The sequence below is a fragment of the Malania oleifera genome, chromosome 6 (genome assembly GCF_029873635.1).
Source record: "Malania oleifera isolate guangnan ecotype guangnan chromosome 6, ASM2987363v1, whole genome shotgun sequence".
NCBI classification, from domain to species: Eukaryota; Viridiplantae; Streptophyta; class Magnoliopsida; order Santalales; family Ximeniaceae; genus Malania; species Malania oleifera.
The window spans coordinates 59,769,795-59,782,653 of record NC_080422.1 but is presented as its reverse complement, the minus strand read 5'-3'; positions in this window follow the sequence as shown (position 1 = coordinate 59,782,653).

Below are 12,859 nucleotides of genomic sequence, written 5' to 3'. Positions count from 1 at the left end.
GATAATAACCCATTAGTTGTTCTAAGTAAGATTATCTTTGCACAATAAGTCTTAGTAAAAACAAACACAAATGCAAAGATTAAGTAGATTCTTAATAAATTAGACATCATAAAAAATGGGGAGAATGTTAGCCCTGTAGCTACACTATCTTGGTTTATATGTTTTGATGATATTAACCTATTTGTTGTTTCTAGTATTTTCCATCCTTGCAGATCTTATCTAGTATAGGTACAAAGTGTCGAATACAAAGAGGAACCAAATCAGAAGCAAAGATCGGATCTAGTAGACATCAAATAGAAAAGATCGGAAGGACACTGACTTAGAAGCACCAAAGCACATTCCAAAGTTTTTATTGTATATAAATTAATTGTAATAAGGGTTGTGCGAGTGAGTGCATATTATAACTCTTACGGTGTGTGTCTTGCATAATTTCTGAGTAAGAGTTGAGTCATTGCATAAGCATACTAGGACACATGAGCATATAGGATCTGCACAAAAGTAACAAACTCACAATTCATAGTTTTCAAAGTAAAAACAAAGAGGTTGTCAAAATAATCCTATACTCAATTAATTTTTCAAAATGGGACAAGTGTTAAGTAATATATGAAACATTTTCAAAACATGGTCCCGATTTTATAAAACTAACTCTACATCCTCAAGTCCTAAAAGTCAAGCATATTTTCAATAAAGGACATACTAAGCATATAAGATATCGAAACGAGTTTTCAAATATGTTTTCATAAAACAAGATATCTTATATTTATGGGGAAACTCACTTGGACAAGTTTTAATCTTCATTAGACTCAATATATTTCATATACTTTTGTCCAAGAATGTTTTAAGTCATGAAACGCTTTTTGACAAAGAAAAACAAAGTAATCGTCACTACCATAGTGCAGCCTTGAGTCCTGAACACCCTTCGGTATTTTGGGCATAACGTTTGCTAGAAAAGTCCAAATGGGACGATCTTAGTGTCCCTGGAAAGCTAAGAAAAAATTTCACAACTTTCATGTTGATTACTTTTTCTGATTCAAGGACCTCGTTGACAAACACAGGGGATTCGTCGACGAGGCATAGTGTATTGTTAGTCGACGAGTGTTGGGCCTAGTCGACAAATTCAACGGGCAGAACCGCTCCAACAGGCGAAAAACGGCTAGTTAACCAAATAAAATAGTTTTTCTTCCCCCCAACGGCTAGTTAACGGCTCCTTTGGCTCTTGGGCTATAAATACAGGCTATTAGACTTGTATTAACATGGTTTTGAAGATCTTTGATCATTGTTAGTAAAACACATCATTTTATACAAAACCTAGCACATTGCATATTAATTCTTCATTACATGTGCTCATTCTCTCTTGCTCACTTATTGTGTTTGAATTCTTGAAAGAATAGTGTGAGGTTTGAGTTGTAAATCATATTTGCTCATTGTAAGGAGCATTCTTTGTAATCTTCCATCTTCTTGTAAAAGGTTCTTTGTGAACCAAGTTGTAAGGTTCTTTGTGAACCGAATCGGTAAAAACTCTTTGTGAGCGATAGGAATTTGTTCCCGAGTTTGTAAGGCTTGCTCCGCTACAAAAGGAGCGATTATAGTGGATTGTAGAATCCTTGACTTGGTGTTAAGGCATAGACGTAAGCTTGATGCTGAACCACATAAAAATACCAGTGTTGTTCTTTCTCTCCCTCACACTCTTTATTTTATATCTTGTGCATGATTTATATTTATATTGTGATATAATTTCTTGTATCTTGTCAAAAGTTTTTATTTTGTAGAAAAATACGTATTTCACGAAAAGAGTCTATTCACCCCCCCTCTAGACTATATACTCGGGCTGGGACTCCCAACAAGTGGTATTAGAACGAGGCGCTTGTATTTCGGAGTAAAATCCAGAGCGTAAAAGATCAAATGGAGTATTCGGTGAGCACCTCTTCATATGGACAATCCATTTATCAACCACCGATGTTCAACTGTTCAAACTACCACGCGTGGAAAAATCAAATGTCTGTATTCATTCAAGCATATGACTTGGAATTGTGGGAGATCATTTCCAAAGGAGACTTCTCAATCACAAAGAAAAATGAGAATATTCGAAAAACTTTATTGGAACAATCACCAAGCGAAAAAAGGTTAGTTGAACTAAATTTTAAAGCAAAGCATATTATTCTTTGTGGTTTAAATGATGATGTACATAGTCTTATTTGTGAATGTCAAACCGCAAAAGAAATGTGGGATGTACTTGAAAACATCTATAGAAACACATCACAAAATGAACAATCAAAAATATGCATGCTAGTTAGAGGATATGAAATATTTAAATTAAATGATGGTGAAGAAATTTCTTCCACGCTCACTCGGTTCACACGCCTCATAAACAACTTGAAAGCATTTGGTAGAATTTATTCATTAGAAGATTATATTCAAAAAATTCTCTAATCTTTACCTAAGTCATCTATGATCATTGAAGAAGTAAGAAATCTAGAAAAACCTAAAATAGAAAATGGTTTTGTCTTAGAATCATATTCTACTAATCAACAACAAATAATTGAAGATAATGATATTGCATTCTTCACAAGAGAAGTTAAGAAACTTTTAAGTAAAAGAACGCAACAAAAAGAAAAAGAAGAGTCATGCATTGAATGTTGCGATTGTACTAACTCTAAGCATGACATGATAAATTGCCCCCTAAATCAAAATAAAGAAAATTTTCTAAATGGGGATCATAATGCCATAAATAGTGCTACTTGGGATCAAATCGATGGATTCGCCATCGATGATGAAAATGAGAAAGAAGCACATCCTTACTTCATGGCTAACAAACAAGAAGATGAAGTAAATTCGGATGAGGAGGATTATGCACCTTCATATGCTGAAATTGTGAATAGGTGTGTTAAATTGTTTGATGAATTACTTTTAGTAAAAAGGAAGAACAAAAATATTAAGAAAGAGCTTGCTTTGTCAAAACAAATGAAATTCTCTTTGAAAGAAGAAAATAAGTCCCTTAAAAGGATAAATGAAGAGTTTGTTTTAAAGTCTCAAATAGAGCATGAAACTTTGAAAGAAAAGATTGAAAATTTAGAAGGAAAGTTGTCAAAATCCAAAGGCAAGGAACCTTGTTTTTGTTCTATCTTGAAAGAAGAAAATTGCTCTTTAAAAAGGGAAAATGAGGAGCTTATGGAAAAAGCTCAAAAAGACCATAAAATTCTTCAAGGGGAAGTAGGAATTTTGAAAAATAAAAATTGAAAATATTTTGAAAGAAAATACTCTCTTGAAAAACAAAGTTGAAATTCATGGTAAAATCATAAGAGGAAAAGAAAACATAAATAAATCTTTGGAAGTTGAGAAAAATAATGTTTCTAAAAAGAATTCAAAATCCTCTTATAAATCACAAAGTTATGCCTCAATAAGCAAAAATAATGCAAATAAGTCAAGACATTTACATGAAAATAAGATTTGTCTATATTATGAAAGAAATTGTCATGTTAGATATTTTTTGCCCATTTAGAGGAGTTAGAGGTAAAGAAAGAAAAATGGAATGGGTTGTGAAGAAAAATCCATTGGGACCCAAAGAGGAAATGGGTACCAAAAGGAAACACATGAGCTCTTTGAATTGTTTCCTTAGGACCTAGGATTAGGAATTAAGTTTAGGTAGATTTAAACCCCACCTAGGTAAAAGTATTTAATGAATTCAAAATGAAAAATCCCAAATTTTGAATTGTTTAAATTACTTTGTTGGGAACTTTTAAAAAATATGCCAATATTGATGAATTCAAATTATAAAACCAATGTGATGCTTTAATTGTATATGCCATTATCAATTGATTCCTTTTTAAAAATGTTGGCTATTATTTATGGGATAAATAGCATGTGCTCCAAGTTTATTAAATGGAAATACCTTGTTTTTCTCATATAAGTTACTAAGGTTTTGAATTTAAGTTCAAAGGCATGCTATGATAGGTAAATTCATCTCTTATGGAAAAGAGATGTATTTCTTAGTCACATAATTCGTTTTGATGATATATACTCTTGTTTGAATACATAGTAGAATATCTAAACATAGCATTCATGAATTGAGTTTTAGTAAAAAATAATCATAACAACAAGTGGCATTCTAAAATGAAGCATTTATTTGTGATATCATATGTTTGAGGAATACCTTCCCATTAGTGGCAAATTAGGAGAACATGTCTCCTATTTTCTAAGAGCATTGTCAAATAAAGCCAAGTTAATTGGAAAGGTTTATTTTCCTCCTCCTACTTTATCTCATGCCATGATTCATGATTTACATCTTGTGTTAAATTTATAAACAAATCATGGGTTATATTTGCATGCTATCTTATGAGATATCTTAAAAGAAATTTTTTTTTACTCATAAGATTCTTGTTAGGTTATAAGGGGTAATAATGTTTTAAATGCTTAAATAGTGTTTTGTCTTTAAAATTTTAAATTTTAGTATACATTTTTATTATACTAAGAACCTTAGGAAAATCAAGCCAATATAAGAACTTTAGTCAAACATCCAATCTATTTTGCTTAATATATATATATATATATATATATATATATATATATATATATATATATCATTATGATTGGTTATTATATGATAGTATTGGTTATTGCATACTTAAGTAAACCCCCTAAATGGACAAAGGATCTTAACTAGTTAAATAATTTTTTAAATGCTATATACATATGTTTTTTGTATGAATATCTTAAAATATAGTATATTTTGTCCATCATACAAAATTAAGTTTTTGCGAATTAATTATAGACTTTGCACATATAACCCTAAACTCATCTTGAAGTTTAAATGATTAATATATTCAAAAAGATCATAAAATTTTTGTGCTTGGGTTGTATAATTGAAGGAAAGCAGCAAATTTAAAGTTCATCAAATAAATACTTTAGTGTATTGTGCTTATTTTGGAAATACCTTTTTTTTTTTTAATATATTGGATGCTTTATGTGAACTGAACGCTTACTATCCATTACTTTCTAAATGTTATATTATTTGATGAATAGTTTATATTGAGTGACTGCATGCTTGATTTGAACATAATCTACTTGGTCAATGCAGATTTGTGCATTGCATGCTAGTAGTTGACTAGGGTCTGGCATGTTGAATTCATTGATCTATTTTAGACATACATGCTAGTTAGTCAACTGAAATTATGACTTCATAAGACTTATTTTTTAAATTCCAAATACTTTTGAAAGTCTTATGCAATATTAGTATGGTGATCAAGTTGAACTTAGTGTTTTAAACTTAAGTGGTCACTTAAACTGGTTCATGTACATTGTCATTAATGAATATTTATAAATGATGCATGATAAAAAGATCATTTGCATGAAGATTCATTGGTAATTATAAGTCTTTACATGTTAAATGATCATGGCTTGAAATCCATTGTATGTGGGTTGAACTTTATGAATTTTTTATAATGCATGCTGAATAATTGAATAGGTAGTGGTACATGTTGAATCCTAAACATTGTATGCTATAGTGCAAAACATGCAAAATTTTCAATAATCCTTTCAATTTTCCTAGAATGCTCTAAATTATACACATGCTCTTTACCAAGTTGTTTGGACACATTTACAATGCTTAAATTATGAGCATGAATATTTTGTACTTATTTTGAAAATGTCCATTCTTGAATGATCATTGAATGATTTATCTACAACAAATGGTTTAACTTCTGAATCATCATTCATGAGTTTGGAAGGAAGCCAATCTAGGCTTTTCTAATATTATGGTTTAGCACCCAAAATTTTGGTATATGTGTTTAGCACACACTCACCTCACCACCATGGAAACTAGTCTTAATAGGCTCTTAGAGTATTTTTAATATAAATGATTAGCACCTCTCTTTTTGATGATGATCAAAGGGGGAGAAGATATTTGAAGTTATCCATAGGGATAAGATTTATAGTGTTATATATGTGAGGGAAAACATGATGTATGCATGGGGGAAAATATGGAATGCATGTTAAAAGTTCAAATGAACATGAATTATTTTTATGCCTCATATGCATATAGTAAGGGGGAGCAAATTATAAATATCATTTAACAATATACATAAATTAAGGGGGAGCGCATAAATTAAGGATGAGCTTTAAAACATACCCCATATAGAACATCAATGGTTTGCCATCAACAAAAAGGGGGAGAATGTTAGCCTTAAAGGCTACGTAAACTTAATTGTCTTGTTTTGATGATAACAACCCATTAGTGGTTCTAAATAAGATTATCTTCGCACAATAAGCCTTAGGAAAAACAAACACAAATGTAAAGATTAAGTAGATTCTTAATAGGTTAAACATCATCAAAAAAGGGGAGAATGTTAGCCTTGTCAGCTACACTATCTTGGTTTATTTGTTTTGATGATATTAACCTATTTGTTGTTTCTAGTATTTTCCATCCTTGCATATCTTATCTAGTATAGGTACAAAGTGTCGAATACACAGAGGTACCAAATCAGAAGCAAAAATCAGACCTAGTAAACATCAAATAGAAAATATCAGAAGGACACTAACTCAGAAGCACCAAAACACATCCCAGAGTTTTTATTGTGTATAAATTAATTGTAATAAGGGTTGTGTGAGTGAGTGCGTATTATAACTCTTGCGGTGTGTGTCTTGCATGAATTCTGAGTAAGAGTTGAGCCATTACATAAGCATATTAGGACACATGAGCATATAGGCTCTGCACAAAAGTAACAAACTCACAATTCATAGTTTTCAAAGTAAAAACAAAGAGGTTGTCAAAATAATCCTATACTCAATTAATTTTTCAAAATGGGACAAGTGTTAAGTAATATATGAAACATTTTCAAAACATGGTCCCGATTTTATAAAACTAACTCTACATCCTCAAGTCCTAAAAGTCAAGCATATTTTCAATAAAGAACATACTAAGCATATAAGATATCGAAACGAATTTTCAAATATGTTTTCATAAAACAAGATATCTTATATTTATGGGGAAACTCACTTGGACAAGTTTTAATCTTCATTAGACTCAATATATTTCATATACTTTTGTCCAAAAATGTTTTAAGTCATGAAAACGCTTTTTGACAAAGAAAAACAAAGCAATCGTCACTACCATAGTGCAGCCTTGAGTCCTGAACACCCTTCGGTATTTTGGGCATAACGTTTGCTAGAAAAGTCCAAATGGGACGATCTTGGTGTCCCTAGAAAGCTAAGACAAAATGCCACAACTTTCATGTTGATTACTTTTTCTGATTCAGGGATCTCGTCGACGAACACAGGGGATTCGTCAACGAGGCGCAGTGTATGGTTAGTCGACGAGTGCAGAGCCTAGTCGACAAATTCAACGGGCAAAACTGCTCCAACGGGCGGAAAACTGCTAGTTTACCAAATAAAATAGTTTTTCTTCCCCCCAACGGCTAGTTAACAGCTCCTTTGACTCTTGGGCTATAAATACAAGCTATTAGACTTGTATTAACATGGTTTTGAAAGTCTTTGATCATTGTTAGTAAAGCACATCATTTTATACAAAACCTAACACATTGCATATTAGTTCTTCATTACATGTGAGCATTCTCTCTTGCTCACTTATTGTGTTTGATTCAATTCTTGAGAGAATAGTGTGAGGTTTGAGTTGTAAATCATATTTGCTCATTGTAAGGAGCATTTTTTGTAATCTTTCATCTTCTTGTGAAAGGTTCTTTGTGAACCAAGTTGTAAGGTTCTTTGTGAACCGAATCGGTAAAGACTCTTTGTGAGCAGTATGGATTTGTTCTCGAGTTTGTAAGGCTTGCTCCGCTGCAAAAGGAGCAATTATAGTAGATTGTAGAATCCTTGGCTTGGTGCTAAGGCGTAGACTTAGGCTTGGTGCCGAACCACGTAAAAATACCGGTGTTGTTTTTTCTCTCTCTTACACTCTTTATTTTATATCTTGTTCATGATTTATATTTATATTGCAATATAATTTCTTGTATCTTGTCAAGAGTTTTTATTTTGTAGAAAAATATGTATTCCACGAAAAGATTCTATTCACCCCCCCCCTCTAGACTATATGCTCCGGGCTGGGACTCTCAACACAGCTCATGAGACACAAAGGAGTGAGAACGCCTCACCTATAATAGCTCATCTGATAAGCACGGCTCATAAGGCCTTGAAAACTTGCCCACTTGATGAGCACGACTCATGAGGCATAGAGGAGTGAGCACGACTCACCTGTATTGGTCCATATGATAAGCAGAGCTCGTGAAGCCCTGTAGACTTACCCACTTTATGAGCACTACTTATGAGGCCCTGAAGACTTGCCCATATGATGAGCACAACTCATGAGGCAATAAAGGAGTGAGCATGGCACATCCATAATGACCCATTTGATGAGCAGAGCTCGCGAGGCCTTATAAACCTGCCCACTTGATGAGCACGGCTCATGAGGCATAGAGGAGTGAGCATAACTCACCTGAATGGCCCATTTGGACCATCAGTAGCTCCAAACCAGCATGGCTTAGGCAAGAAGCCCTCTAATTGGCTCTCTAAGTCACTCGAGGACCCGTTTGAATGACTACTCTCGAATAAGAGAAATTTATTTCAAATATTAGAGAGTATTGGGGGAGGGGAAGGGCAACTGATACACCCAAAATTGACAGGCATGTCCATAGGGGCGGATAATTGTAAGGTCAACATTAGATGACATTTGATGTCTTGCATAACCATCTTCAAGTTATCCATAACCCCGATGCGGTTACAAGAGCTACTATTGATGTCCGAGACAAGCCCCTTAAGCATAATGGCAAGTCACCTATAACCCCCCTAAGCATAATGGCGAGTCACCAATAACTCCTCTAAGCATAATGGCACGCTTATAAATGTTAAGCTGAAAGAGAGTCTGTCTTCACCACTATAAAAAAAGGGATCTCATGAGAAGGTAAGCATCTCACACTCACTTACTCTTCATTTACTATGGCAATTTGAACCTCCCATTTCTCAACTTAGGCATCAGAGTGATCCCCCCGAATACACCCTGAGTCCTCCAAGCCATTATTATTTGATTTCTTTCAAGTGCTTACGGATAAAGGACAATTTAACAAAAGTCGTACGATTCTTAGCAGCAACAATAACTAATCATTTGGTGGCAAATAATAATAATAATAATAATAATAATAATAATAATAATAATAATAATAATAATAATAATAATATCGTTGCCTTATCTTAGTTTAAATTTTCTTTTTGACATGAAAGGTTTCTTTTAGAAATGAGATTTAAGGAAATTATAATAACAAATATAAAAAGTGAGGTAGTGACATCTTTTTACATTTTTTTATAAAAACAAAAAACAAAAAACAAAAAACAAAAATAGTCTCTACAATGGCAGGGTGAGGCGATGGTGTCCTTTCGGATCTTTCTTTTTTTTTTAGAATGAAAAAAATAAGTAGTTTTTAAACAATGTTTGCAATTTCTTAATTGAAAAAAAAAAAAAAGAAACACGAAAAAGTCAAAAGGCTTGATTAATTGAGCTTTAAGAGGTAATCATATTAGTCAAATATCATTCATTAAAATGGGTACATAGAGGGTGCTGACACCTTTCTCTAGCATAATCGTACTCTCAAATCCTACTTTGATTTCGCTAATCAAGACTACATATTTCCTTAACCTAGGTTTAACTTAGAGATAATGAATAATATAGTAATCAAGTGAACCAGCTGTATCTAGGAAGTAATAGGTTAGTGACTTCATTGAACTTATAAAACCCTCTTGGTTCACCATTCGAGTCGGGACCTCGATTCATTATATGTCAAGATTATATATTATTTATTTCCAATAAATGAAATAAGGTGATTGAGATGGGGAGATGATGAATTGAGTCTCACTTGGCATGCTAATTTATTGTTTCCAATAATTGGTTCCTAGAGTGGGAATCGAGAATTTTTTGTGTGTGGAGGTGGAATGAGATTCTTGTGTCAAACCTCTATTATAGGTTTTAAGATAAATGCACTATTTCATAAGGGGTGCCCTCATGAAATATTGTGAAATAATAAAATGTTAGAAGGAACCATACATATTGTAAATGGGTGGAGAAATTTAGGAGGTGAAAAGTGGGTGGGGTGGAAGAGATAAAAGGAAATAGATTAAAAGTAGAAGATAAAAAGGAGAAGTGGAGAAGGATAAAGTGGGGTTGAGTCATTTAGCACCAAGCTAATAATTTTGATGTGTATGTTGGTATTCTGTTCAAATATATATAAATACATATATATACTCCTTTCTCCAAGTCAAACTTAGAGTTACAAAAGATCCACAAAATATGCCCTTGGACAATGCATTGTGCCAACCTATTGATAGGTGCTATTTGCATACATGAAATCCATCTAATTATTGGCACTTTTTCATCAGTTGACTTTTGCTTCATTTATTCTCCATCGGGCAAGCTTTATTTGCAATATTTCTATGGTCAACTCTATGGGTAGTTTGGGTGGTAGGCGACACATCTCTTTGTATGCTTGAGGCGAAAGACCTATTGATCACTTTGGTTTCTTAGTTTTTTGAAATGATGTGTCACATCCAATTGATGGCACACTTTTTACCAATAAACATAGGTGAATCTAAATTCATTGGTGACAATCACCCAACTATTTATGGCATTGAAAATCTTTTTTGCCCTACTTGAGTATCGCCTTATCTCTAGTTGCTAGCTTGGCAGGTGTATTTCATTGGTGAAGTGATACTTGCCTAGGCAAATAAGGTGCATTCTTCACTCTTTTTGCCTGGTTACCAAAAATAAGGTGTGGTCACTCGCAACTCCTCAGGCTTGGTAATGTCGATTTCATCACACATACCTCTCGTCTACCTAATCCCTTAGATTGAAGTGACATGCCTTGCATCATGTATGGTGTGCTCATAGGTAACGTCCTTTGCAACTTTTAAGTATTTATATTATTTGGGTTTTTGCTTCACTATTAAACCTTTTTTCTTCCACTTTCATAAATTAAGCCTCTTTAGGTTTTCATGTCTATTCTTTCAAGTTGTGGTGTAATCGCAAGTCACCTACCCACAGGTTCACAATGGGCAGGTTGTGGGGGAATTCGACTATGTCTCCATTATAGGCAAATAATTCAATTTTTCTAAGGGAACACAATTAGCATCCCTTCCATGGAACAAACTACTATTCTTGGATGCAAGTTGAGGGCTCTATGGCATATTCTTTAATTCTATCCTCTAGGATTCAGAAAAAGTAGATTACTTTTTTCAGTCATGGACTACATCTTCGAAGGCAACATTGGCACAAGTATTTCAAGAGGTATCCTCATCGCTCTCCAAGGGGGTTTTGCTATTGGCAAATGAAACAAAGGTGGAAGCCTTTCTTGCAAAGGTTAGCTTGATTGAGGTGGTGTCTATCAAGGATGCATTTGTTTAGTCCCACCTAGAATCAATGCCAATATTCAATTATGTGATTAGTGATGTAGAAAGACTTTGGAAGTGGCGAGATTGAAAGTGATATTAAGGCCATTTGTGACAAGATGAAGTCTCCATCCTCGGTTTTAGCTCAATGTTCCAATATTGCAAAGAGCGTGAAGGCAAGGCATTTAGAGATTAAGAATCGCCTCTGGACTTTGAGACCTAAGATTTCCAAAGCGAAGGTGCAAATGATTGATCATGAGGATGCACTTTACTAGCTGCATGACTCGTCCACCCTTGCCCAGATGCTGAGAGAACTAGAATATTTCTTTTCCTTTAACCTAAGAGAACAAAAATTGTGTAGCAAGTCTTTTGTAATAGCTGAGTTGTTTTGTAAACTCGATGTAAAATAAAATATTTGATTGAGTTGCATGTATTTTTACAACCTCATCTAGATGTTTAGGTAGTCAACTAATTATCAGGGTGATACTTGCCTCAAATTGTCTTCGCCCAACTTAAAATATCATCTGACTGATTATATTGCCTCACGTTTTGAATTTTGGGCGATCTAATTTTAATTTCTTAGGCGACTACTTTGTCTTTGACGACTTCCCTTATAATTCCCAAGATGGACGACTATCTTCGTTTGGAGATTATCACCATATCCTAAAGGGTACACAAAGATAGCGTAAACTCTATATATATATATAGCTGCTTAATTTACCTACAAAAGTACCTTGATCATGAAAAGCCACAAATTATAATATGACAATAAGTGAAAATGGCCTTGCAGACTAATGAACCACGATCCCATTAGAGGAGTTTGCACATCAATTAGAATATGAAATGTAATATACAATTATCAGAATATTTTGGAATAAAAGCTCCAAAGCAAATTCTGCATATTCTGCTTCCTTTAACACTAAAATTTCATAGCTTAAAAGCCTCCTATAGAACTGATCCATTAATTAAAGAAGCATCCATATGTTATTAAAGAAGTATACATATGCAAGCATAAATACATACATCTGTATCAATTAACTCAACAATATAGATAAAATGTAGACCAAGATTAGTTGACCTCGGTACTAATGGAGAAAAAAAAAATACAGCAGCAGATGGAATATAATTTCAATTTTTGGAACTAAAATAGAAGTAGAAATAGAAAAAGAGAACCAATAGAAGCAAAACAAATAGAAATTTACTACTATCATGAACTACACATTTAGTTTGTTTAAATTAATATTAAAATGTCTTCTTTTATTTGCCCCACAAACCTCCTATAACTATTGATACCTAAGTAGAATCTCAAATGATAAAAATTCATTTGTATGAGGCTTGTTATTTAGCATTTCTCCAGACAGAATAAAAAAGCTCACTACCGCATATCTTTGATTTTTCTTGCTTTTTACTTTACTCATTTTCTTTCATTTTTTCTGTTCATATCTTAAAAAAAAAATAATTTCTTTTTGCAATAATATGT